The sequence below is a fragment of the Ovis canadensis genome, chromosome 7 (assembly GCF_042477335.2).
Source record: "Ovis canadensis isolate MfBH-ARS-UI-01 breed Bighorn chromosome 7, ARS-UI_OviCan_v2, whole genome shotgun sequence".
In the NCBI taxonomy this organism is placed as follows: Eukaryota; Metazoa; Chordata; class Mammalia; order Artiodactyla; family Bovidae; genus Ovis; species Ovis canadensis.
The window spans coordinates 78,094,559-78,121,869 of NC_091251.1; the positions used below are offsets into that span (position 1 = coordinate 78,094,559).

Genomic DNA, 27,311 nt, shown 5'->3' on the forward strand with positions numbered 1-27,311 from the left:
GACCTGTAGCCCACCAGAATTCTCTGGGCAAAAATACTGGAGTGGGCTGGTATGCCCTCCTCCAGGGGCTCTTCCCAACCCAGGGATCAAACCCAGGTCACTAGCATTGCAGGAGGATTCTTTACTATCTGAGCCACCAGGGAAGCTCCCATATGTGTGTGTGTACACACACACATACGGGCAAATGAAATGGCAACCCACTCCATTATTGTTGCCTGGAGAATCCCATGGACAAAGGAGCCTGGTGGGCTACAGTCCATGGGGTCACAAAGAGTCGGACATGACTGAGTGACTAACACACACACACACACACACACATGTGACGCTAGTGGTAAAGAACGTGATTGCTAGTGCAGGAGACGTAAGAGACGTGGGTTCTGTCCCTGGGTTGGGAATGTCCCCTGGAAGAGGGCAGGGCAACCCACTCCAGTATTCTTGCCTGGAGGAGCTCATGGACAGAGGAGCTTGGTGGGCTATAGTCCATAGGGTCGCAAAAGATTCGGACATGACTGAAGTAACTTAGTGTGGCACAGCATACACATATAAGTACTAGGATGTTTTTAGCTATTTTCACAATTTTTAGGAAGTCCTGCTGCTGCTGCTAAGTCGCTTCAGTCATGTCCGACTCTGTGCGACCCCATAGATAATGTCTTAAATATTAATACAATTTATTATTTTATATAAAAAGAAATCTCAAGGATTATTTTAATCAGAAGTTCAATTATGGCATCAAGGATGCAAGATACTTCCATCTTTCTGCTTTGCCCTTCTCTCATGTTGTCTGCAGCTAACATCGCTCATGATTCCAGGATGGCAGCCGCACTACCAGGCACAGTTCTAGCAGCAGAAGACAAACTTTTTCTTCTTGTGTGTTTTTCTCTCCCTTTTCTTGTTCTTGAGTATAATTTTATTTATGAAAGTGATGCATTTCAGCAGAAAATAATGTCTTTTTACTAAAGGTAAGAAAAACCTTTTCTGGATATATCTTGGGCTTCCCAGGTGTGCTAGTGGTAAAGAACCCAACTGCCACTGTAGGAGACATAGAGACTTGGGTTCAATTCCTGGGTTGGGAAGATCCCCTGGAGGAAGGCATGGCAACCCACTCCAGTATTCTTGCCTAGAGAATCCCATGGCCAGATGGAGCCTGGCAGGAAAAACCTTTTTCAGGTATATCTCAGTAAACTTCCCTTTGCATTTTATTAGGTAGATTTGCATCACATACACATGCCTCAACCAATCCCCGACAAAGACTTCGGGACCACTCGAGTGATGACTTTGCTGCAGTGTTTCTCACCTTTGGCTTTCAGGGAGGGATAACTCTTTGCAGTGGCAGTGCTGAACTGTTGTAAGCTGTTGAGTAGCATCCCTGGCCTCTCCTGTTAGATGCCAAGAGCAATTCTCTCCAAGCTGTGGCAATCAGAAATATCTTCAGACGTTGTTGAATGTCCCCTGGGGGACAAAATCTATCTCCCCACTGAGAACCACTGGCTTAGGTCAGTCATTGTTTATCCCATGGATATGGGCCCATCTCACCTGAAACACACAGAGAGTGCCTAAGCCCAGGATTCTGTTAGCAAGGAAGAAAAGGGAAATTGCTGTTTTATAGACAGCCAACGGACAGTGACTCCTCCCTTCCCCTATCATTTTTTTTTCTTGTCATTTTTCGACAAACAGATCAGAGCCTTATCAAAAATGTGAAAGATATAAGAATGAGTTATCTGGTATTACCCGATGAAGGCTAGTTCCTGTCTAAATGCCAGGTGGGTAGTATTAATATAAATATCCTTATGTTTATATTATTATATAGCAAATATATCAATCATATATTAATATATTAATTAATAATATAATGATATATATTATATGATATATTAATATATCTGATTAATTGGTGAATCAGAAAATTTGGTCAAAGGTAATTTGTATGGAAGCACCAAAATCATGACTGGTTGGTTGAGTTTTACAAGATGTTCTTACTTTTGGTCATTTCCTGGTACTAAGACCTTAGGTTTTAATTTTATTCAGGTTCTGCTTCTACTGTACAAGACCATTTACTCTTGTTATTTTTATTAATCATCCATTGATGATGAACTTATGCATCCTGGATTAACTTGTTTGGTGTGAGTAGGTATGAATATTTTAAATAATTCGACAGGTATGTATTGGGTGCCTATTATTGTCAGGCATGGATTCCATGAAGGAAAGTGACAAGGCTGAAATATTGCACAGAGAGTTAGAGAAAGCTCTGAGGAGGTAACATTTCAGCCAAGACAGGGTCAGAATGGAGAGAAATTGAGGAAGGGGAAATTGCTATGGATCTTTGTGTTTGTGTTGTAGAAGCTGACATCTGAATGTTGCTGAAAGGTCAAAGGGCACTTAACAACAATGGGCTGGTTTAAGGACAGTACCTTGGAGGGAGGAAGACCTGAGACCTTGATTCGCTTTTGCCTTGGCATTTCCCTAGAAGAGGTTGTTGTCTTTTACTTCCCTTTTTAAGTGTGCAGGTTACCATAAAGTTAGTTGATCTAAGGGCCTTTTTTTGGGAGAAGTTAAATTTATTTTCAAAATTATAAGACTCTGATGCTGGGAAAGATTGAAAGCAGGAGGAGAAGGGGAAGACAGAGGATGAGGTGGTTGGACAGCATCACTGACTAGATGGATATGAGTTTGAGCAAGTTCCTGGAGATGGTGAAGGACAGGGAAGCATGGCGTACTGCAGTTCATGAGGTTGCAAAGAATTGAACATGACTTAGCAACTGAACAACAACAATACATTACAAGATATACTCATCTTTCTTGGCAGTTTGCTGCCCTGGTCCTTCTGCTTCCCTTCAGTTGCTCTTCTGTTTATCATGAATGAGGTTCTTCCTCCTGGCTGAGTAGCCTCTGCTACCTCCCATCACCATCACCATGGTTCATCCGTGCACACCCCGGGCAGAAGCTCGGTGCTTCACACATGCTCCAATGACTTCATTCAAGGAGAGGTTAACTGCATGCCTTAACCTGTGTAAACTTTAAATTTTGGAAAGCGCTTTCACTTTTCTCACTTGTTTGAGCTTCAAGGTAATACAGTGAACTAGGAAGGGAAAATCATAATCACACCTAGGAAGCTAGTTTTGCAGTAAAGAGGGGCCTAGAGACAAAGTCCAGTTTCCTTTTGGTTTCCTCTGTCCTAAATGGAAGAAGTAGGTTGGGTTAAGAGTTTAGGGTTGTGGAGGACGATCAGAACGTGTTTTTCTTTTGAGGTAGGAGTGAGCTATTGAGGAGCTGTGATAGGTTCTTAGTTTTTATCTGAGTGGAGAGTCTGGGTCTATACAAACAAATCCATTGAACTGGGTCTTAATTTAATGTGATGTTTGCTTGCTGGTTTGAGATGACTAAGTTCTAATCATTGATGAAATAACCAAAGTAATACGTCAATACTTTATAATATTTAGACCTTCTCAGCTGCTGTGCCCCCGAAGTCCCTTAATCTGTTCTGTCGGCACTGCTTCAATCCCACAACCCCACCGTGTCACCCTGGTACCCAAGCAGGCCAGGGAACTCCCTCCCAGGTGTGAGGCACTGCACTGACTCTACTAGCTTTTTTCAAAGTTTATTCGCATTGTACAGATGGAGAAACAATCAAAGAACTACTGTCTCAAGTGGTTTCACTGCCTGCTACTCTGATTGTTCTCTTAGACTGCTGCTGCTGCTAAGTTGCTTCAGTCGTGTCCAACTCGGTGCAACCCCATAGACGGCAGCCCACCAGGCTCCTCTGTCCCTGGGATTCTCCAGGCAAGAACACTGGATTGGGTTGCCATTTCCTTCTCCAATGCATGAAAGTGAAAAGTGAAAGTGAAGTCGATCAGTCGTGTCCGACTCTTAGTGACCCCACGGACTGCAGCCTACTAGGCTCCTCCGTCCATGGGATTTTTCCAGGCAAGAGTACTGGAGTGGGGTGCCATTGCCTTCTCTTCTTTTAGACTAGTGCTATTCAAAGTGTGGCCCACTAGGCAGCTTTAGAGTCAGTCCATGAGAAAGAGCAGAAATGAGAGGAAGAGGTTCAGAAACTTTACTAGCAATTTGACAGAGTAACTTTATGTGTGCTGAGTTTAATAAGAATTTGGGCTGTTTAAAACAACATTTTCACATTTCTAGAAGATTTAGTCAGTTATATTACATTTTACAAAATAGTTCACAATGGATTAAATATTAAAAAAATCCCTGCACGACTGGTTCAGAGACAGTTTGAAAAACACTGCATTAGACCAGACAGTCTTTATAATTAGACTCTTACAATGAAGATATACTGGCCACATGGAAACCAGTGTCATTTAATTTTGATATCTGTGTTTTTTGCAGTTTCAGTGTCTTTAACCCATTTGCAATTTCCAGGAACAGTACAGTGAGTGATATGATAAGAGTTCTGGGGTCCTTGCTCAGTTTGGCTCTAATAATGAGGCAGGAGATAGATGGGCCCCAGGCTGAACAGTCTCTCCCCTGAGGAGAGAAACTCCAAAACAGTAGGAACTCCATAAAAGCAGGATCATAGAGGAGGCTGGGGCTTTTCCAGATAGAAGATGAGTGCATGCTAAGTCACTTCAGTCATGTCCCACTCTGTGCATCCCTATGGACTGTAGCCCGCCAGGCTCCTCTGACCATGGGATTCTCCAGGAAAGAATACTGGAGTGGGTTTCCATGCGCTGCTCCAGGGGATCTTCCCAAGCCAGGGATCGAACCTGCTCTCCTTACATCACCTGCATTGGCAGGGGGGGTTCTTTACCACCAGCGCCACCGGTAAGAGACCACATATTCCTCATTTTCAGAGTTAAGGAAAACTCCCTGCCTATATCCATGCTGAGAAAAGGCTCCTTGGAGGTCAAAAGAGAGAGGGCATCACCTCAGTTAGTGATGTCAGCTGCCCATAAGTCTCTTGGCTAGAATTCATCATGGCTAAAAGATACACACACACATGGGAGGACCCTGAGAAATATCAAATACAGACTCAGAAACAGGGAAAGCAAGATGATTTGTCAAAGGAAATCTGGAAGAAATGACTCATAAAAGTGACTGCAAACTACCATGAGGGCGCGACTTTTAAAAGTACCAATACTCTTTCACCTAGAAATTCCATTTCTGGGTATTTATCTTAAAAAATTTACATTCATGAAAATGTCCTATGGTTTCCTTATAATGTCATAAAGGAAATAAGTCTGAGAATGAAGAATTTGGTAAATTTTGTATGTTCACTTAATATACTTTTACACAGCTTCTGAAGTGTTTATGAAGCTTATGAAGAACTAGGAAAAAACAGTTATAAAAGCAAAAACAAAAAAGCACCCCAAACCAACAAGGATCCAAAATTGTGTGTACACTATGAGCACAGCATTATAAAATAAATAGGCATGAGAAAATGTCTAAAGGAAAATAAGCTGAATGCTGAGCACCTGTGTTAGGGTGAAGGCGTTTTTTTCTTTTATTGTCCTCGTTTTATGATGTGGTCAAAATTATTTTTACAGTGAATACAATTATCAGTTTAAAGGCTGAGTATAAAATAGCCTTCACTGGCACTCTCATTTGAAAGTATTAAATAAAGTACCAAAAACCTCTTTTGTAGTCATCATTTACAATCCTTTACTCTTCTAAAGATCACATTTTGAGACTGTCAACCTCTAAGTTTATCAAATTGCTGGTAGGTATTAATGCCATTGAGCAGGGCATGACAACCCACTCCAGTGTTCTTTCTTGGGACTCCCATGGAGAAAGGAGCCTGGCCGGCTATAGTCCATGGGGTCACAAGAGTCAGACACGACTGAAGCTACTTAGAATGCACGCACGCATTCCTGCCTTCATTTGTATAGAAAAGAACATAATGGACATTCCCAATCCCTTCATTTTACGCATAAGAACTCTGAAGCCCAGCTTCCCCAGATAGTAGCAGAAGCAAAATCTGAACCCAAGTCTACTAGGTTATCTACCAGTAATTTAACACCATTTATATAGTTCCACCTCGGAGAAGGCAATGGCACCCCACTCCAGTACTCTTGCCTGGAAAATCCATGGATGGAGGAGCCTGGTGGGCTGCAGTCCATGGGGTCGCAAAGAGTCAGACACGACTGAGCGACTTCACTTTCACCTTTCACTTTCATGCATTGGAGAAGGAAATGGCAACCCACTCCAGTGTTCTTGCCTGGAGAATCCCAGGGACGCGGGAGCCTGGTGGGCTGCCGTCTATGGGGTCGCACCGTGTTGGACACGACTGGAGCGACTTAGCAGCAGAAGCAGCAGCAGCATATAGTTCCACCCACATCCACCCACGAGTATTAATAGACTTGCCATTGCTACTGACTGTTGAATCCTGGCTTACTACCATTCTGGCTGGCTTGAGTCCTTTCTCTACAGGTAGTGCTTGAGCTTTCACTCTTCACCGCTTGGGGGCCTGAAGAAGCCTCACGAGGTTTTCTCCCTGTTTAAGTACTCCCCCTCTGAATCCCCAGCGCCCGAAGTGCCGCAGAACCCCGGCAGGGGGCGGTGTGACCCTGACTCCGCGGCCCCTCCCCTGGCCAACCGTCGATTGGGCCGGCGCGTGACGTCACGCCGTTTTAGCCAAACAAATGGGTTTCGGGCGAGCGTTGGGCTCCGCCGCGCCGCGCTGGGCGCTCGGTCTGTCTCAGCGGTGGGGAGCGAGCCAGGCCTCCAGCCGCCGCCGCTGTATAGGGGTGTGCAGCCCCTGGCCAGGCCCCGGCCGGGGCAGGAGCGCAGGTGGGTCCGGGCTGGGGTGGGGCGTGGCGCGAGAGCAGCGCGGTCGGGGTCCGGCGGCGGCCACGGTGGCCGCTCCCCGCCCCCTCCCGCCGCCCGCCTGCGCTCTTGGGGCGCCGGGCGGGTGGGGGCGGGGGTGCCGCCCGCCGGTCCGAGGCTCGGTCTGGGGCAGGGACTCGGTGGCCTGCACCTTGTCCTGGGACGGCCTCCGCCTGCACGCGGGCCGGGCGCTGAGCGCCCCCGCGGGGCTCGGAGGGACAGGCGGGCCGGCGGGCGGGAACGGGGTCGCGGGTCTGGGTTGAAGCCGAAGAGATCCGGGATAGGCCCTGAGGAGTTTCAGGATCGTCTCTCCCACCCCCGGTACTGGCGGCCGGTGAGGAAGTCGGGCCCTGGGTGGGGGTTGTTTTGCCCGGTGGCTCCCGCCAGGGCTCGGCCGCTCCGTCCTTCCCTGTCCCAGCGCAGGTGAGCTGGCGCCTGTCCTTAACCTTCTTTGGGGACCGGGCAGGACGGAGGCTCGGAGGCTTCTCTGGCTTCTGGGCTGGTGCAGGTCGACTGCGGTTCCGCCCCAGTCCGCGATGAAGTCACAGTGTTGTGGGTCCGCGTGTCTGTGACGTCAGGGGTTACGAGGAGATGAGCTGTGATGTCACTGCAGGCCCTGGGGGTTCGGAACCCTGGCGCGCAGAAGTGCCGGGAGGACCGGGAGGGGAAAGAAAGGAAGTTCAAGCTTCTGTCAGCGCCTGGGGTCCCAGAGAATTTGCATCGAAAGTTGTTCGATATCAGCATTTTACAATTTTAATGTAGTAGTTGTCAAGTTCTTTAACTTCATTTCGAGCAAGCATTGTTACACAGTTCAGTATAAGACCCATTTGATTTAGGAAAATCTCAATCAGGAGGATTTTTTTTTTTTTGGTGGGGGTGGATGGTGGCTGTTTGATCTAAATGCTTTTCAGAGAGCTTAACTGTAGTTTGATGGCTTGTGATTGGAATTGCTGAAAAAGAACCAATTTGAGCGCTGATGATTTCCTTACTGTTTCTTGCTATACAGTTTTGAAATAATTTATCTGCCCATTTGCTTTTTTGTTGTTAAGAGAGTGACTTGGAAGAGAGCGGCTTTTAAGTCAACTTTTTCTTTTGTAAAAAGGAAAGGAGGAGGCCTGAATTAATGCAATATTATTGTTAAATAATAATTACCTGGGGATTTAATTTATCCGGGTTGTCCCTACCCATGGATAATTGAGGGTTTCCTGCGGTTATAGCTCACCAAAAAGGCTTTTTCTTGTTTTCCTACTAAGACTGGGTGTAACAGTAAAATAACATATACCAGGAACTGCTTGCCTGGACAAGTAACTAAAATTTTGTCTGTAGTGCTTGCAAATATGAAACTACGGAATTTTTAAAAATGCCTTGTCTGTAAACACCTCTTTTCTTCCGAAGCTTTCCAAAGAGATCAGGCTAGACCTGCTGTTACTAGCTTCAAGTATTGCAGCATATCAGTACTTTTGCTCATCATTTCTTCCTCTCTATAAAACCATTTAAATAGAATCTAGTTTGAGAGGTAGATGGCTGAAATTGAAGCATAATTGCAATTTAGTGTCTTCAGCTGGAAGCTAGGATGGGAGTCCTCAGTCCCTCCCCATTGACCTTGACTTATTAGGGGTTTTCTGTTGTTAATACTTCTTCTCTTATTTGCTCTTTAAAGGTGATTGAAAAGGTATTGCATTTCTAGATTTTGCGTCAACATGCTGGTGGAAGTTGTGCTGTGTGTCTTTGTTTACACAGAAAATGAAAACAGAAATTTACCCTTGTTAATTACTATTAGATTTGACTGGAAGTTCACAAAACAGGATGTTCTTGTAAATCTCATTTTAATACTCACCACACTTTGGACATTCTACAGCATTGTGTGTACTATTTGAAAATTACAATATACATATTTTAAAACATTAGGAATTGTGTGGTGACAGTGTTAAGGCTCTGAAGACATAATTTGGTTTTTTGGATCCTCAAGACTGATAAGTATCAAATTAACAATGAAATTGCTGATTTCGAGGGTGTTAACCAAGCTACTCTTTAAAATTAAATGATCATGACAAGATATTATGTAATGGAGTTGAAGGAGGTACAAAAAGAACACTTTAATATCTTTTCCAATGAGCCTTTCTGGGGAAGGCCACATGGATGTGTATAAATTAAATGTACTAGTGCTCATGGGAAGGGGTGAAAGTCAAACTGTGTAAGTTGAAAGACACATAAATGATAATAAAATAGCTTCCCCTTGGCAGTGCATCTCCCCCACCCCATTGTGTTTAGCAGTTTATTAATTTTTTTAATGGAAAATGAGTTTTTTATTCTGAATAAAGGTCTTCATGTATTCTGATATGACTGAGAGACAATGAAAACTATAAAAAAAACAGCTTTGAATAGTTGTATAACTAAACCAGCCGTAACACATAAACATTTTTACAGTTTGTTTCTACTTTGGGCAGGTTATTTTTCACCCAGGCCTTGCAGTATTGGGAGTAGGAAGCAGTTTTTACTTCTTATAAATGAAAATTTATTTGAGATCAGTATTATTTTGTTATTTTATCCAGTTGCTGTACTTAGGGGACTAAGTGATACAGCATCTTTCTGACAGATAAAAGCAAATATAAACAATAAAAGTACTAGAAATTCTTTAGGATATGTTTATTGGATCAATTATTAACACATAGAATTAAAATTCTTATACATATTTTTTACTTCATTTTCTAATAAATTTATGCTCAGCCAGTTTAATTTGTGCAGTTTTGATACTCTAGTAACCCTTAATCTTATTTTCATATTTGTTGGGGAGAGAACATACTAATGGTTAGAGACATCATTCAGTGTTATCTTCCAAAATTTGCAGCTGTTTAGAACCAGACACTTGAGAGAAGCTACTATGGTAGAATGAATGCCTTCCTTGTTAGGTCATGTGTGACAAAGGCAAAATTCAGCAAGTGCATAATCTGCGGTCCTTTGGAAGCAACAATAACAAAAAAGAGCAAATGAACTCCAAATGCATTTAGGTCATTGGAAATTGAATTCCTGTCGATTCTTACCCATGCATAATTTATCTTCCCCCCTTTTAGTTCATGTTTATGGTACTTTGACGCTGATGAACATACTGTATTATCTGGGGAAAGCATTAATGATTTAAATATAGGTGTTTCTTAAAGTCGGTTGAAAGAGTTTGTCAGCCTTTTGTTTCTAGGTCCATCTTCTAGTTTGCTTTCCACAGAAGAGGCTCCAGATCTTCCCTTTTTAAATGTTCAGCTCTGGAAACTTAGCACAAACATTTTTCAACCTCAACACAATGTAGATTTAAATGTGAAACTAAACTCTGTTTATGTATCATGTTATTATCAAGCATGGGTTTTACTCATACAGCAAGCATTTTTGGGTACTCTCTGCCAGGTCCTCAGCCAGGGACTGTGTGACCTTTGTTTTAACTTTCTGTTGGGGTGGAGGGCCTTGAGTCTGAAGTGCAAGAATTGGACCAAGAGGGTGAACATTTATGTTAACACAGATTGGTCACAGGTTTAGAATGAGAAACAGATTATTTTATCCCAAGACAGACAAAGGGGTTAGGCTCCACAAATTTGGATTGTTCTAGAATGAAAGGAGCTTAGTGAGTATGCATTTTTTTTCAGGCAACAAGTACTCAAGACCAGAACTAGCCTGTGTAGTCTGTCTAAGACTAGAGATAGAGCTAGAGAGAAGAGGAATAATCCAGACATCCCTCTAGAAGAATGTATATACCTTTTTTCTTCTTAAGATCAGTCCTTTAATTGACTAACTTCTGAAATAATGTGAGCCTCTCACAGCCTCATTTCCAGTCTGCTTTTTTCCCTCTGTCATTTTATCATGAAAATTTCAGTCACAGAAAAGTTGCAAGAATTGTTTATACATTGAATACCTAAATATCCACAACCTAGATTTTGTAATTCTTATTTTGCTATATTTACTTTATCTGTCCATACATTCTGACTTCTCTGTCAATGTATTTTATCAGCCCATCTTATTTTTGGTTGTATTTCAGAGTAAGTATATTTTACCCTTTACTTGAGCATTCCTATCATGAACTATTAATTTTGTAAATAAACAAATAGTTTAACTTGTCCCTTAGTTTGAACAAGTTCATACATCTCTTTAACCCATAACCCTGTCAATATATAGAACATCACCATCCCTACAGAAAGTTTCTTTGTGCATCTTCCAAGTCAATTTAGTTGAAATTTTAAATCCTGCAATCTTAACTCCACCCTACTGAAACTACCTGTTGAAAGGGCCTATTTGTTAGCAGTGAATGTAGCATTATGCTGAGGGTTCAGAATATAAAGAAATGAAGACCACAGCCCCTGCTCTATTTAAGCTTATAATTTAGTTTGGATTTTAGTTTGGTGTCTGATAAATAAATGTTCCATGAATTCAGAGGAGGCATCTTCGACTGCTGTGAAAGCTTTTTAGGTGTGGGTCTTGGATTGGACTTTTATTTTAGGACCTAAAAAAGAGATTTTTTTTTTTTAAAGAAGACTGAATAAAAGTTGTGATGTTAACAAAACAGAAAGAAAGACTTCATTGGTGGTCCGGTGGTTAAGAATCTGCCTACTAATGCATGGGTTCAGTCGCTGGTCCAAGAAGATTACACATGCCCGGCAACTAAGCCCCAACTACTGAAGCCTGTGCACCTAGAACCTGTGCTCTGTAGCAAGAGCAGCCACTGCAGTGAGAAGCCTGCTCACCACAACTAGAGAAAGGCCACATGCAGCAGCGAAGACCCAGGACAGCCATCAATAAAGAAAGAAAAATAAATGGTATAGAGGAACTGTAGCACACAAGGGGCCCAATTTTGGAGAGAGTTTGAGCATTATTTTTTTATACAGGATAATCTTTGAGAAAGGAAGTAATAGGAATGGATCTTAACCCAGTTTGTCATCTTTGGTATTTAGTTGAACAGAAGACATCTTCACATTTTTTGAATTCTCTCCTCTTTTGGTTCTTGTCTCTTAATTCTCCTGATTTATCAGCTTTGCTGGCAATTCTTTCTCTTCCAGATCCAAACTATCTAAACCTCTTTTTTTTTAAATTGAAGTATAGTTGCTGTACAATATTATGTAAGTTATAATGTGTACATTGGTATGCAATAGTGTAGCATATAACGATTGAATCACAGTTTTTTTGGGTGGGGGCCATGCTGCATGACATGTCTTAGTTCCCTGGCCAGGGAGTGAACTCGCTTTTCTTGCATTGGGAGTGTGGTGGCTTAACCACTGGACCGCCAGAGAAGTCCTACAATTTTTAAAGGTTATACACCACTTAGAATTATTATAAAATATTGGCTATACTCTCAGTGTTATATAATATATTCTTGTAGCTTGTTTTCTACCTAATAGTTTGTACCTCACACGTCTCTACCCCTGTGTATCCTCCTCACCCTCCACAACTGCGGACCACTAGTTTGTTCTCTAGGTCTATGAGTCTGTCTAAAGCTCTGTTGTTAACTATATTGTGCTCCTTGTAATGTGGCCAGTAGCCTTTTAGGCTTTTCAATTATAATGCTTTGCAGGTCAAGCCTATGTCTTTATCTATAAGCTGTTAATTCTTGATAGGTTTCTAACTGCTAATAGGATGGTGCCTTTTTTTTTTTTTTTAATTTATTTGTCTGTGTTGGATCTTCCTTGTACATGCAGGATCTTTGTTGTGGCACATGGGCTTCGTTGTTTCATGGCATGCAGGATCTTAGTTCCCTGACCAGCACTCAAACCCATATCCCTTGCATTGCAAGCTGGGTTCTTAACCACTGGGCCACTGGGAAAGTCCCAGGATGGTGCTTTTTTTTTTTTTTTTTAACATCCCTATTTACTTTGTACTTATTTTATAAGAATCTGTAGCAAGAGCATCTGCTGTAAGTAGTTGTAGCAAATGGGATTTATTAAGAAAGAGGTAAACTTTGAGTAGGGTGAGTGAACAGATTAGACTGAGTTTCTTGGAACAAACCCCACAAGGACATTATAGAACTTGCCTGAGAAGGGGCTACTGCCATTATGGGCTGTGTTGTTGAATCAGAAAGCTGATTCATACATGGCAGAAGTTTTAACTTCTTTGGGCAAGAATATCATTACATGTTACTTTTCACTCTCTACATCTTAAGTGATCTGCTTGGCCACACTTCGCTCTTATGTGAAACCTTTGCTTCAAGGGCATCTGAAAAATGTAGTTTTAGCTGTCCAGCCTCTTGTAAAACAGGACGTCCATGTGAGAATAGATCAAAGTGAATATTGAGTGAGTCTACATCAGGAAGCTTCCACAAGCCTCTTATCCGTATCCATCAGAGGGCAGACGGAATGAAAACCACAATCACAGAAAACTAACCAAACTGATTACATGAATCACAGCCTTGTCTAGCTCAATGAAATTACGACCCATGCCATGTAGGGCCACCCAAGACAGACAGGTCATGGTGGAGAGTTCTGACAAAACGTGGTCCACTGGAGAAGGGAATGGCAAACTACTTCAGTATTCTTTCCTTGAGAACCCCATGAACAGTATGAAAAGGCAAAACGATATGACACTGAAAGATGAACTCCAGTGGAGAAATAACTCCAGAAAGAATGAAGAGATGGAGCTAAAGCGAAAACAGTGCCCAGTTGTGGATATGACTGGTGATGGAAGTAAAGTCCAATGCTGTAAAGAACAATATTGCATAGCAACCTCGAATGTTAGGTCCATGAATCAAGGTAAATTGGAAGTGGTCAAACAGATGACAAGAGTGAACATCGACATTTTAGGAATCAGTGAACTAAAATGGACCAGAATGGGTGAATTTAATTCAGATGACCATTATATCTACTACTGTGGGCAAGAATCCCTTAGAAGAAATGAAGTAGCCCTCATAGTCAACAGTGTCCAAAATGCAGTACTTGGGTACAAACTCAAAAAAACGACAGAATGATCTGTTTCCAAGGCAAACCATTCAATATCACAGTAATCCAAGTCTGTGCCCCAACCATTAATACTGAAGAAGCTGAAGTTGAATGGTCTGTGATGACTAGAACTAACACCAAAAAAAGATGTCCTTTTCATCATAGGGGGCTGAAATGTAAAAGTAGGAAGTCAAGAGATACCTGGAGTAACCTAGGAAAATTTGGCCTTGAAGTATACAGTAAAGCAGGGCAAAAGGCTAATAGAGTTTTGCCAAGAGAACACACTGGTCATAGCAAACACCCTCTTCCAGCAACACAAGAGAAGACTCCACACATGGACATTACCAGATGGCCAACACCAAAATCAGATTGATTATATTCATTGCAGCCAAAGATGGAGAAGCTCTACACAGTCAGCAAAAATAAGACCGGGAGCTGACTGTGGCTCAGATCATGAACTCCTTAATGCCAAATTCAGACTTAAATTGAAGAAAGTAGGGAGAACCACTAGACCATTCAGGTATGACCTAAATCAAATCCCTTATGATTATACAGTGGAAGTGAGAAATAGATTTAAGGGACTAGACAGAATGCCTGATGAACTATGGACGGAGGTTTGTGACATTGTACAGGAGACAGGGATCAAGACCATCCCCATGGAAAAGGAAATGCAAAAAAGCAAAATAGCTGTCTGAGGAGGCCTTACAAATAGCTGTGAAAAGAAGAGAAGCGAAAAGCAAAGGAGAAAAGGAAAGATATACTCATTTGAATGCAGAGTTCCAAAGAATAGCCTTCTTCAGTGATCAAGGAAATAGAGGAAAACAACAGAATGGGGAAAGACTAGAGATCTCTTCAAGAAAATCAGAGATACCAAGGGAACATTTCATGCAAAGATGGGCTCAATAAAGGACAGAAATGGTATGGACCTAACAGAAGCAGAAGATATTAAGAAGAGGTGGCAAGAATACACTGAAGAACTGTACAAAAAAGATCTTCACGACCCAGATAATCACGATGGTGTGATCACTCACCTAGAGCCAGACATCCTGGAATGTGAAGTCAAGTGGGCCTTAGAAGCATCACTACGAACAAAGCTAGTGGAGGTGATGGAATTCCAGTTGAGCTGTTTCAAATCCTAAAAGATGATGCTGTGAAAGTGCTGCACTCAACATGCCAACAAATTTGGAAAACTCAGCAGTGGCCACAGGACTGGAAAAGGTCAGTTTTCATTCCAATCCCAAAGAAAGGCAATGCCATAGAATGCTCAAACTACCACACAATTGCACTCATCTCACACACTAGTAAAGTAATGCTCAAAATTCTCCACGGCAGGCTTCAGCAGTACGTGAACTGTGAACTTCCAGATGTTCAAGCTGGTTTTAGAAAAGGCAGAGAAACCAGAGATCAAATTGCCAACATCCTCTGGATCATCAAAAAAAATGTATATTAAATAATTAATAACATAAAAATTGCCTATCTGAAGCTCTGAAATCACTCTTGGAACTACCAAAGGAAATTGATTAGCTGGAGTTTCTGAAGATGATTTTGAGTTTGGTAAGGAAGTCTCAGTGGACATATTGCTCTATTGTCCAGGAACCAGAAGAGACAAACTTGTTTCCTAAATAGGGCAAGAGATTTTATTTCAAGTTCAGTTATCAGAATTATTCTCTGGAGATTCTTGGTACTTTCTGTGTACCACTTCAGCCCTTGGGGATAAGTTTCTGTGGTTCAGGCTGTCTTCTAGTTGAAGATCTATACTATCATCACAGTAGTCTAGCTTATTTGGGATGCTATGAAAACTGTGAAAATGGATCCTGAAAATACATGCATAGAAAGTCTATAGATTTATACTTTAGGAATCATATCTTTCATTTGACATTTTATTTGCCCATGTTTTATGAAACGTTCCATGGTTATCTTGATAACATAGTTAAATACCACCATTTTTAACTTGTGGAATTTCAAGTCCTATGTATTTATTCATTTACTTTAAAAAAGGGAGCATGTTTTATATGCCAGGCATTATGTACAGTGCATTAGTTACCTTCTGTCACTTTTTCTCTCAGCACAATTTGCAGGCCTATATATTCTTTGGCAAGTACCAGTCTTAAATTTAAGAATTTATCCTTCTGTCTTCTTTTTTTAATATCTCTTTTTATTTATTTATTTGGCCATACCAGGTCTTAGTTGCAGCCTGCGGGATCTTTGATCTTCATTGCAGAATGTGGGATCTTTAGTTGCAGCATGTGAACTCTTAGGTGGGGCATGTAGGATCTAGTTCTCTGACCAGGGATCGAACTGGGATCCCCTGCATTGGGAGCATGGAGTCTTAACCACTGGACCACCAGGGAAGTCCCAATCCTTATGCCTTTTTATTGTTTATCTTAACATCTTGTGGATTTTCCCCTTTATGGCAAATATCATTAATAAAATTGATGATTAAAAGTCTTAAGTAAATACTAATTTTTCTGGGAAATTCACATTTTTGTTGTATAAGTAGGAGGTTGTGTGTGCATGTGTGCTCAGTCATGTCTGACTTTTTTGCGACCCCATGGACTGTAGCCCGCCAGGCTCCTTTGTCTGTGGAATTTTCCAGGCAAGAATACTGTAGTAGATTGCTATTTCTTACTCCAGGGGATCTTCCTGACCCAGGGATTGAACCCACATCTCTTGCATTGGCAGGCAGATTCTTTACCCCTGAGCCACCAGGGAATCCCATTTATTTTTTTGTTTTTGGCTGCGCTGGGTCTTCACTGCTATGTTCTGGCCTTTTCTAACTGTGTTGAGTGGGAGCTACTCTTCCATGTGTTGCGCAGGCTTCTCGTTATGGTAGCTTCTCTTGTTGCAAAGCACAGGCTCTAGGCTCTTGGGCTTCAGTAGTTATAGCACTTGGGCTCAGTAGTGGTGGCGCACCGGCTTGGTTCCTCTGTTGCATGGGAGATCTTGCTGAACCAGCACCAGGGATCAAACTCTTGTTTCCCGCGTTGGCAAGCAGATTCGAATCCACTGCACCACCAGGAAAGTCCAGGATTTGCACTCTTAATTAAAAAAGAGTAGGGCATAAGGTTAAAGTGTGCTGCCTTTTTATTGTCTCGCTCTTCTGTTTTTCCTTGCGTACATTCCTTAATATGTAGAAGCGTATTTCAGCTAATCTTAAAATGCCTTTAACGTAATTGGGGAAAATGATCAATAAATACATTTCTTTTGGTTCCTTTTATATATTTCTTGTGGGTCTCTTAACTTTCTAACCTTTTACTCTCCAGTTGTTAAGTGGACTTAGATGAGTTATATAAAGTATGTTCTGAAAAAAAAATTCTGCTAAAGTAATTTTTTGTAGAGTGTTTGTAAAATGTGTTTTCAACTCTTATAAATACAAGCTTTTGGTTGTGACTTGAGGGAAATAAAATTCATAGTATTTTTCTTTTCAACCAAATGGTATTATGTGCTGTACTTACTTTTGAAGTAGTAAATCCAATAGCATAAAAGATACCTAATGCATGTTTTCCCATACCACTTGATGAGGTCTTGGAGGTCAGAGCCCTCTTACTTAGCTAGAGCATGGCATATAGTACCTTGTACTTGGTAGATCACGGTTTTTCTGTAATAGAAGTGGATTTTGAGAAAGTGTTAGAAAAATTATTAGACCCCCCAGTAGCAATATTTTGGCCTGCTGCAGTCAGGGAGAGATTATAATATCATTGTTCTTACTTTTGAAATTTTTCACTCTTCGGGTGAAGAGTATTTGTGCTTTAAAGAATAGAGACTGAGGTACTTTTCATTGTAGGTAGTATCATCACACTTTATCTGGAGGACAAATTTCTATAGATCTCTGCTTTCTTTCTTTCTTCCCCATCCTTCTTTCCTTTCTGAAAGCAGTGAAGACCCAATAAGCTAAATAACAGAGGAAAAAAGTATATCTTAACACTTAAAAGATCTTTGTAGTCAACCTTAGGCCCCTTGCTGAGATCTTCATAGTTTAGGATAGAAAGTGGTGCATATCATGTTCTTTCCTGTGTCCTTAGCTAAACATTTGTTGAATGAATTTATATATGCTTAGTCGCTCAATCGTGTCTGACTCTTTGTGACCTTTTGAACTATAGCCTGCCAGACTTGTCTGTTCAGGGGGTTTTCCTGGCAAGAATACTGGAATAGGTTGCCTTTTGCACCTCCAGGGGGCCTTCCTGACCCAGGGATTGAACCCACATCTCTTGAGTTGCCTGCATTGCAGGCGGATTCTTTACCACTGAGTCATATATATATTTTGTTAGCACAGATGTCTTTTTTTGGAGAAGGTGATAAGAGACAACATTTTTGTTTATTTGTTAGGTAATGGTGGTACAGGCAAGTGCTTGGCTTAGCCTGTCCCATGTGCCTAGATAAATGTTCATTTCTTATTCCCTCACCTCTTTCAAACAGCACCTTCTCAAGGAAGCCTACTCTGATCACTGTCTAAAATGGCAATTGCCACTTTCTTCCTGCACTTCCAAGTTCCCTTACACTAGTCAATTTTCTCCCATAATCGTTACCTCCTTGAAACATATACTGTGAGCACTACTTACTGTGATTATTATTTTTCTTACCACCAAAATGTAAATTCCTTGAGGGGTTTCATAATTTGTTCACTTTATTCCGAGAGCTTCATAGATGCTTATTTAACAAATGCTGGTTGAATGAATGAAGGTTGGAAAGAATGTAACATGATAAAGTTAGCTATAAAATAATTTACATTAAGATTTATATTTAAAAGTACCTCCATTGTTTTTGCTTTTGTTGACCTTTGTGTTCCGTAATGATGTGTGTGTGTGTGTGCTCAGTCATATCTGCCTCTTTACAACCCCGTGGACTGTAGCCCGCCAGGTTCCTGTGTTTATGAAATGTTCCAGGCAAGAATACTGGAGTGGGCAGCCATTTCCATTTCCAACGGGTCTTCCCGACCCAGGGATTGAACCTGTGTCTCCTGTGTTGGCAGGCAGATGCTTTAGACTAGCACCACCTGGGAAGCCCAAGGCAAACAAACGTGCAAAATTTAAGGACTCTTTTTCTCTTGGTGGAAAGGGACTGAGTTTGGCTTGCTGAAATGTGTTGTCTGCTTCATGCCTGTAGCATCTTTTTGATGAAGTTGCTTTTCATAACCTTCACTGGTGGTTTAATTAATAAGAAAGAATCTCAGAGTGTGTTCCACTGTGTGCAGATGGAGCATCTCTTTCCTAGAGGATGTGGCTTTCCATGAAATAAGGCATGACAATATTAGTAACTGTCTTCTTTCTTCCTTCTTTTTTCTTTTGACTTGGTCTTATGCTAAAGCTTTTATGTGTATTAAAAAAAAATCTTTGTAACAATTCTATGAAGAAAGTATTCCTGTCCCTTTTTTCTTGCAGAAAACTGAGTCTTAGAGGTTTAGCAACTTGTCTCAGTAGAGTGTCGGAGCTGGATTTCAAACCCATGCAGTCTGACTGTAGAGGAACGTCACTGCACAGTAAGCCTTCTTAGTGAAGAGCAGCTAGATATGAAAAAGAAATTAGCAACGCTGTAGTGAAACTAACTTCACGGAGCTCTTTTATTTGCCCCAGCTTCTCAAAAGTTAAGTAGTTTGAATGAAACTAGTGTGATTGAAGCACTTGTATGTTTTTGTTGCAGAGTCAGACTCGACATAGCAACTAAACAACAATTTAAAGTGCGTTTTAAATGGAACCAGAGCTGGCTCCTAATCAGATCCTCTATTACTTAGACTTATAGTTTAGCCCAAGAACAATTTAGCTTATCTCGGGAGCAGAATTTGTATATGCCCTTTCTTCATCATCCCTAAAAATTAGGTTCAGTTGAAGCTGTATAAGAAGTATAATTTATGTGGAGAAGTAGAGAAGTAGACAGTGAGTAGGTTTTGCTATTCTGGATTTTTAAGAAAAAAATTATACTAAATGGAACTAGTCATCCCCTACCAACTATACAATATAATTCCAAATTATTTTTAATTGTTTTAATTTCAAATTTTGGTTAGAAAATTCTGATTCTTTAATGTGAATTACTTTTTGACCATTAATTAGCTGTTTGTCTATTTATTTCCTTGTAAGATGACATATTTTATTCCCTTCACCATAGAAGTATTTCTTCTCATAATTTTAATTTCACTTTTAAAACACTGGTGATTTAAGGGGTAACTTAGAATCTTATTCGGAGATGGCGATGGCACCCCACTCCAGTACTCTTGCCTGGAAAATCCCATGGACGGAGGAGCCTGGTAGGCTGCAGTCCATGGGGTCGCGAAGAGTCAGATACGACTGAGTGACTTCACTTTCACTTTTCACTTTCATGCTTTGGAGAAGGAAATGGCAACCCACTCTAGTGTTCTTGCGGAGAATCCCAGGGATGGGGGAGCCTGGTGGGCTGCCATCTGTGGGGTCGCACAGAGTCAGACACGACTGAAGCGACGCAGCAGCAGCAGCAGAATCTTATTGCAGGAAATCATGTTTAAGGATGCATTTATATGCTGAAGCCGGTAATATGCTTTCCATAGAAGTTGTAGGACACTATTGTGTACATCGCTAGTAGACTCATTAAAAAAAAAAATCTCCAAAGCAAGACATGACATACTTATTTTTGGAGATACATTGAGACTGTTTTCTGGCTTGAGATGATCATTGGTGAGAGACTTTCCCTTTTAGATTTCTGGAACTGTGAGAAGAATATCATGCTTAATGAGTAGTTTTCTTGATGCTCTTATCCAATTTTACTGGAATGAATACTAAAAAGAGGGTTTTCTTTTCATTAATTTTTACCGAAATATAGTTGCTTTACAGTGTTGTGTTAGTTTCTGCTGTGCAGCAGAGTGAGTCGGTTGTACATATCCATACGTCCTCTCGTAGATTTCCTTCCCATTTAGGTGCCCACGGATCACTGAGTAGAATTCCCTGTGCGGTGCAGTAGGTTCTTATTAGTTATCTATTTTATACATACTTGTGTACGTATACACATCCCCAGTCTCCCAGTTCATCCCATCCTCTTGAAAAGAGTTTTTTCTTGTACACTTCTTTTTTTTCCCACTTTAAAGGAGCCCAGAAAGGCTTCTTTTTTGAATGCATGTTTATGGTAGATGGAAAAAGTGATAGTTCAAAGAGTTTATGATGAAAGTAAAATCCCCTAGTCCTCTGCCTTCCCAGTCCCCTCCCACCCCCCAGGGAACCACTTCAGTTCCTTCTTTATTTGATTCTTCTAGTGATAATCCCCATATTAATGTGCTTATGCTTCCATTTCTAGATTTGTCAATTTTAAGCATTGTCTATAGTGATAGTCAAGATTTAGCTCTCATTTACGACCAGTCCAGAATTACAAAGGATCTCTGAGGGTTTGCTCTACTTGAAGCTAACAAATTAGCCTGTCACAGTTTCATGGATGCTGGTGGAAATATAGACTGTTATGGTTGGAGGCAGAGTCAGAGATGAAGTACAGTTTATTACTTATAGCCTTAGCAGTAGCTAGGGTATCAACATTCATTTGTGCCTGTATCCCGAGCTGCACTTCGCACAGGACACTGCAGAGAGGGCCAACACTGTTCACATAATGGATTTTGTTACTGGAGGAAACTCTGCTTTTAAGGATTTCAAATATTTCAAAGAGCGTGCTTGCTCTTTGCTTCAAAGGGAGACAGTAGTATACTGAAGACGGCTTCTGTCTTCCAAGGTTGCTCATGGTGTGAACGTCCTTGAGAATATAGTCCAGAACAAAGAGCAGACGGTGCCTTGCTTGCAAGACATAGAAAACCATGAAGAATTATTTTCCACACCACTACCCTGTTCCCCACCTTCTTTCTGATATAATTATATATCATTATTTTTAGCTTTCTGCTCACCTTAGTAAATACTGTATGTTTTTATTTTACTAACAGTAGGTGGTGTCTTTTGACTTCCTGCTTTGAAAGAGGAGTATTTTAGTTAGAGATCCTTATTAGTGTTAGAAAACTAGTTCAGTTAGAACCTAAGTAAGAAAGGAATTCAGGGGGGTAGAATAGGATTGGGTCCAGGTGCTTGAATGTTACTTAGAAGAATTAGTGTCTCCCTATATCCCTTTGCTTTCCCCTTTGGCTTTATTTTTGGTACCCTCCTTCACCTCTCTCTCTCACCAGTACTGATTCTTGGCTCTGTGTTTATTTCTGAACAAGTTGCTATGGCAAGGTGGAGAGACTAGATTAGAGTAGCTTGAGTCTGGTCCCATGCCCAGATGGAGATGTGTGTTGGGGGTGGGGAGAAGGTAGTTCTGCAGAGATAAAACGGATGCCATAACCTCTCCATATCAGAGTTCTCAGTTGTACTTTTTTTTTTGATGAGGGTTTTGTTAGTTTTTATAACTGACCTCAATATGTTTCATTTTCTTAAAGATGGAATGAATTTCTGGTGTCTCCCGTTTTCATAGTTATCCATCTCTTGATGTCCTGTGTCCTTCTGCTCCAGTTTTATATAGTCCTCTTTCTTGCTGTATTGCCTTGTTTTGCTGCGATGCATACTAAGGTAAGATGTGTGGGAGGTAAATTTTGAGTACTTCCTTGTCTGAAAATGTTTTTATTTTATTCTTAAAAATGGAATGTTAGTGTGGCTGAGAGTAGAATTGTAGGTTGAACATAATTTTCTGTCAGTGCTTCAAAGGCATTGATTCATTCTTTGCTAGTATTCTTTATTATTGAAAAGAAGTCTTAGGCCAGTTTTATTATTATTATTTTTTAATTGAAGTATAGTTGATTTACAGTGTTGGGTTAATTTCTGCTGTACAGAAAAGTGACTCACTTATCCTGGATGTACATTCTTCTTCATGTTTGTTTCCACTGTGGTTTGTCACAGAATATTGAGGAGAGTTCCCAGTGCTATGCAGTCGGGCCTTGTTGTTTGTCCATTCTATAAAGAATAGTTTGCACCTGCCGATCCCAGACTCCCAGCCTGTCCCCCGCCCCTGCCCTTGGCAGCCACAAGTGTGTTCTCTGTGAGTTGCTGTTTGTTTCATAGATAAGTTCATTTGTTTCATAGTTTAGATTCCATATATAATGATATCATATGGCATTTGTCTTTCTCTTTTTTAAATTTAATTTTATTTTTTTATTGGAATATAGTAGATTTACAGAGTTGTATTAGTTCAGGTGTACAGCAAAGTGATTATTTACACATATACATATATGCATCCTTTTTCAGATTCTTTTCCTATATAGGTTATTACAGAATATTTAGTAAAGTTCCCTGTCATATAGAGGAAGTCCTTGTTGATTATCTGTCTTATATATAGTAGTGTGTATATGTTAATCCCAAACTCCTAATTTATCTCTCTCCTAGCCTTTCCTCTTTGGTAACCGTAAGTTTTTTTTGTTTTAATGTCTGTGAGTCTGTTCCTATTGTGTAAGTAAGTTCATTTGTATTATTTTTTTTAGATTCCACATATCAGTGATATTAGATGGTATTTATCTTTCTATTTCTGACTTCACTTACTGTGATAATCTCAGGTCCATGCATGTTGCTGTAAATGACATTATTTCATTCTTTTTAGTGGCTGAGTAGTATTTCATTGTATGTACGGCATCTTCTTTATCCATTCCTCTGTCAATGGACGTTTAGGTTGTTTCAATGTCTTGGCTATTAGTGCTGCTAACATTGGGGTACATGCATCTTTTTGAACTATAGTTTTGTCTAGGTATGCCCAGGAGGGGAATTGCTGGATCATATGGCACTTCTGTTTTTAGTCTTTCTGAGGAACCTCCATACTGTTTTTCATAGTGGCTGGACCAGTTTCCATTATCACCAACAGTGTAAGGGGTTTCCTTTTCTCCACACCTTCTCCAGCATGTTACTCGTAGACTTTTTAATGATGGCCATTCTAACCCATGTGAGGTGGTGCCTCATTGTAGTTTTGATTTGCATTTCTCTAATAATTAGTTATGATGAGCATCTTTTCATGTGCTTGTTGGCCATCTGTAAGTTTTCTCTGGAGAAATGTCTGTTTAGGTCTTTTGTCCATTTTTTTGATTGGTTTGTTTGTTTTTTTGTTATTGAATTGTTTGTATATTTTGGAAGTTAAGTCTTTGTCAGTTGCATCATTTGCGGATATTTTCTCTGCAAATATGGTAGCTTGTCTGTTTTATTTATGGTTTCCTTTGCTGTACAAAAGCTTGTAAGTTTCACTAGGCCCAATTTGTTTATTTTTGGTTTTATTTATATTGCTGTGGGAGGCCAGTTTGATTCTTGTTCTTTTGCATATGAGCTACCTTTTCTCTGAAAGCGTTTATTGCCTTTTTTTGTCTTTGTTGCCTGAAATTTCCCAAAGATTTTGATGGCATGGGTCTTTATTCATTTGAGCACTGAGTGGGGTTATTAATTGGAAGACTTTATAAATCTTTTAGTTAATTAAATCTTTTAGTTGTAGAACATTTATATTTCTCTGAAAATGTCCTCTCTTCAATTTTTTTTCCCTATTTTCATTCTGTAATTTCTGTTACTTAAATGCTGACCTCCTGGATTGATGCTGGGTATCCTTTGGTTCTTTCTTGTCTGTTTCCTGTTTCTGTCTACTTTCTAGGTTTTACCTCCACAGTATAAAACCTTGTACTACCTTTTTAAAAATTTGTTATCAAGAGTCTTTTCTTGTACTTTTTTGCCTTTTCACAGCTTCCTTTCTTGATTTATGAATGCACCATCTTTCTGAGGATCTCAAAGAGCTTTTAACAAGTTCTGTTTTATGAATTGTTTATTCCTTTGTCACATTTCTTCAACTTTTTGTTTCCTAGTCTCTTTCATGTTACAGATGTTTGATTCTGATTTAACCAATCAAATGAAAGAATGAAGCGATATAAAACTGATTGGCATCTCTTTACCTAGACAGGCTCTGTTGAGTAGTGAGCTTTGCAGTAGAGTGGGCAGATAAGGGGCCTTATTAGCTTTGGTCAGTGGTGCTAGTACCTATAATGCTGCCACTGCTAAGTCGCCTCAGTCGTGTCCGACTCTGTGCGACCCCATAGACGGCAGCCCACCAGGCTCCTCTGTCCCTGCGATTCTCCAGGCAAGAACACTGGAGTGGGTTGCCATTTCCTTCTCCAGTGCCTATAATAGCTGCTGTTAATTCTTTCCACACTATTTAAAGAAGGATCTGCCCGGATGTTTTAGTTTTGTTATTTTCCTTTGTTTATCTTGTTTTTTAAAATGTAAAATCTCAAAGGTAACTGGAATTGTGAAGAGGGTCAATGAGCTAGCGTCTGGAAATGTTCATGTAGTCATCTTTCTTGTGTTTCCGAGTGAGAAGTTCTAGGGTATGAATTCTGTAGAGAGAGTAGCCCAGGTACTGGAGCCAGACTGGATTCAAGTCTCGTTCTACCATTTACTTAACACGTTACTTAGCCTCTCAGTGCCCCACTTTTCCCATCTGTAATTTTTGGACATTGATAGTGCTATCAACCAACTACCTAATAAGGTTGTACTTAGAGGACTTAGTTAAAAATGCATATTAAATAGTGGCATTTAGTAAAATATCAAAGTATTCATTTTCCTTTTCTCCCTACCCAGAGTAACAATTATGTGATTTAAATATGGTGGTGATTGGCTGCAGCAGAAATTTGGGTGGAATTAGGTAATTTTAGAATTTTCTCTTTAGAACCTTGAAGAACACTTGGTGTCATTACTTCAAGGACTGGAATGTGTATGTGCAAATGTTTCCATGAAAGTCTTTCAAAGTTCCTCCTGTTTCCCCTAAAAAAGGATCTCACTCAAGATGACTTGATAAAAGTAGTCTTGGAGCAGAGCCAGAGAACTAGAAATGAAAGAATACCATTTTCACGCCCAGAAACTCTTATGTCCTGTCAGAACTGTATGTGCTCAGGGTATTGGGGAAGCTTTGTTTCTATACAAAACACTCACTGACAATCCTAACTCTTGAACTTGAGAAATTTTTGAAAGTTCTTTATAAATGGATTTCTAGGGCAAAAACTGGCAGGAGGAAATAATTCTTGAAAATAATTTTTTTTTTTTTTTGCTTTGGCTGTTGCCTCCAATGTGGTGGAACACTGGGGCTTTCTTTACCATACTCTGCTGTGTGTAACATTCAGGTGAGTTGAGTGAGTAAAACCCTTGTGTAATGGTTCTTGCTCCCTCCCCCCAAATCTTGACCATTATCTGAATTAGGGTTTTAGTTTGGATTATTTATCTTGTTTTTTCTCCTTCTCTCACATTGTGGAGGAAGTTCTTAGAATCTAATATTTTTACTGTTGATATTATTATAATGTTATTTACATCTTAAGATGGAAATACACACTACCATGTAGTCCATGAGCCCCTATATACGTACCAGTTAGTTTTAACATTTTGCCATGCTTGTTTATTCTTGTCCTTGTCCCAATTAAAAAAAAATTTAAAGCAAATTCTAGACATACCATTTTTTTAGCTGTAAATACATCAATATTTTGTCTTTTAAAAAGGCAATTTCCCCATAACCACAATACCATTATGTAATCTAACAAAATTAATAGATTGATCTGACCCCTAGCTTCTGAGTTTTAATCGCCATCTTAGTATCATTAAATTCCTTTATTTCATCTAAAACCCACATATATTTAAGTTGTATGTGGTATTTTTAAATGATTTGGTTTTCTTCATTTATATAAAAATATTTATATCTTGCAAATATTTGACTTTCTAACTTGTAATGGAAGATTTCCAACTCTTTGCGACCCTGTGGACTGTAGCCTTCCAGGCTCCTCCATCCATGGGATTCTCCAGGCGAGAATACTGGAGTGGGTTGCCATTTCCTTCTCCAATGGAAGATTTTAAATCACGTAAAAGTAGATGCAGTGCATTAGTAAACTCCCATGTACCCGTCACAGCTTTGTATTCATGCTCGGTCACTAAGTTGTGACTGACTCTTTGTGATCCCATGGACTGTATAGCCCACCAGGCTCCTCTCTGTCCATGGCATTTCTCAGGCAGGCATACTGGAGTGGGTTGCCGTTTTCTACTTGGGGATCTTCTTGACCCAGAGATGGAATTTGAGACTCCTGTGTGTCCTGGACTGGCAGGTCGATTCTTTACTACTGTGTCAAATCATTCCCAGTTTTGTTTCATTTATTACCCTCTTGCTTCATCCTCCTGGATTATTTTTAAGCAAATCCCAAGTATTTATTGGAGTCCAGGGTATCTTTAAGAGATAAGGACTCAAAAAACCTATATATATATATATATCACCCCCTTAAATGCCTTAATATCATCAAATGTCCATGTTCAAAGGTTCACCTATCTCAGATGTCATAGTTTGAATCGTTATCCATGTCAAGTTCCTAATTTGCATTTGGTTGGTAATGACCTTTAAGGCCCTTTTAATCTACTGCTCCCATTTTCTCTCTCCCTTGTGAATCTGTTTATTAAAGAAATCAGATTTTATTTTATGGCTTTTGGGGTTTCTCAGTCTGGGTTTTAATGACTGTGTCCCTGTGGCTTAGCTTAATTAACATGTTCTTGTGTCCTCTGTATCTCCTGTAAATTGGCGGTTGAATCTGGAGGCATACTTAGACGATATACAATACATGCACATAGTAAACGTTTTAAATGATACAAAGGGTGTATATTGGAAAGTCAGTCATTTTTTCACACTGTACCTTTCAGTGTCTTCCCC

At 40.2% G+C, this 27,311-nt stretch overlaps 1 protein-coding gene across 4 annotated transcripts in view; it reads left to right on the plus strand.

Moving 5' to 3' along the window:
* Positions 1-6,558: 6,558 nt before the first annotated feature.
* The window catches only part of FBXO34 (F-box protein 34), a 79,434-nt gene continuing 58,681 nt past the window's right edge, over positions 6,559-27,311 (plus strand). The window contains exon 1 of one of the 4 annotated variants that reach the window (XM_069596685.1): positions 6,559-6,744. The gene's annotated coding sequence lies outside the window, so the exon portion shown is untranslated. Of the gene's footprint in view, positions 6,745-21,677; positions 22,187-27,311 lie in introns of those variants that run through there. The other 3 variants (XM_069596688.1, XM_069596686.1, XM_069596689.1) reach the window with 3 other exon arrangements.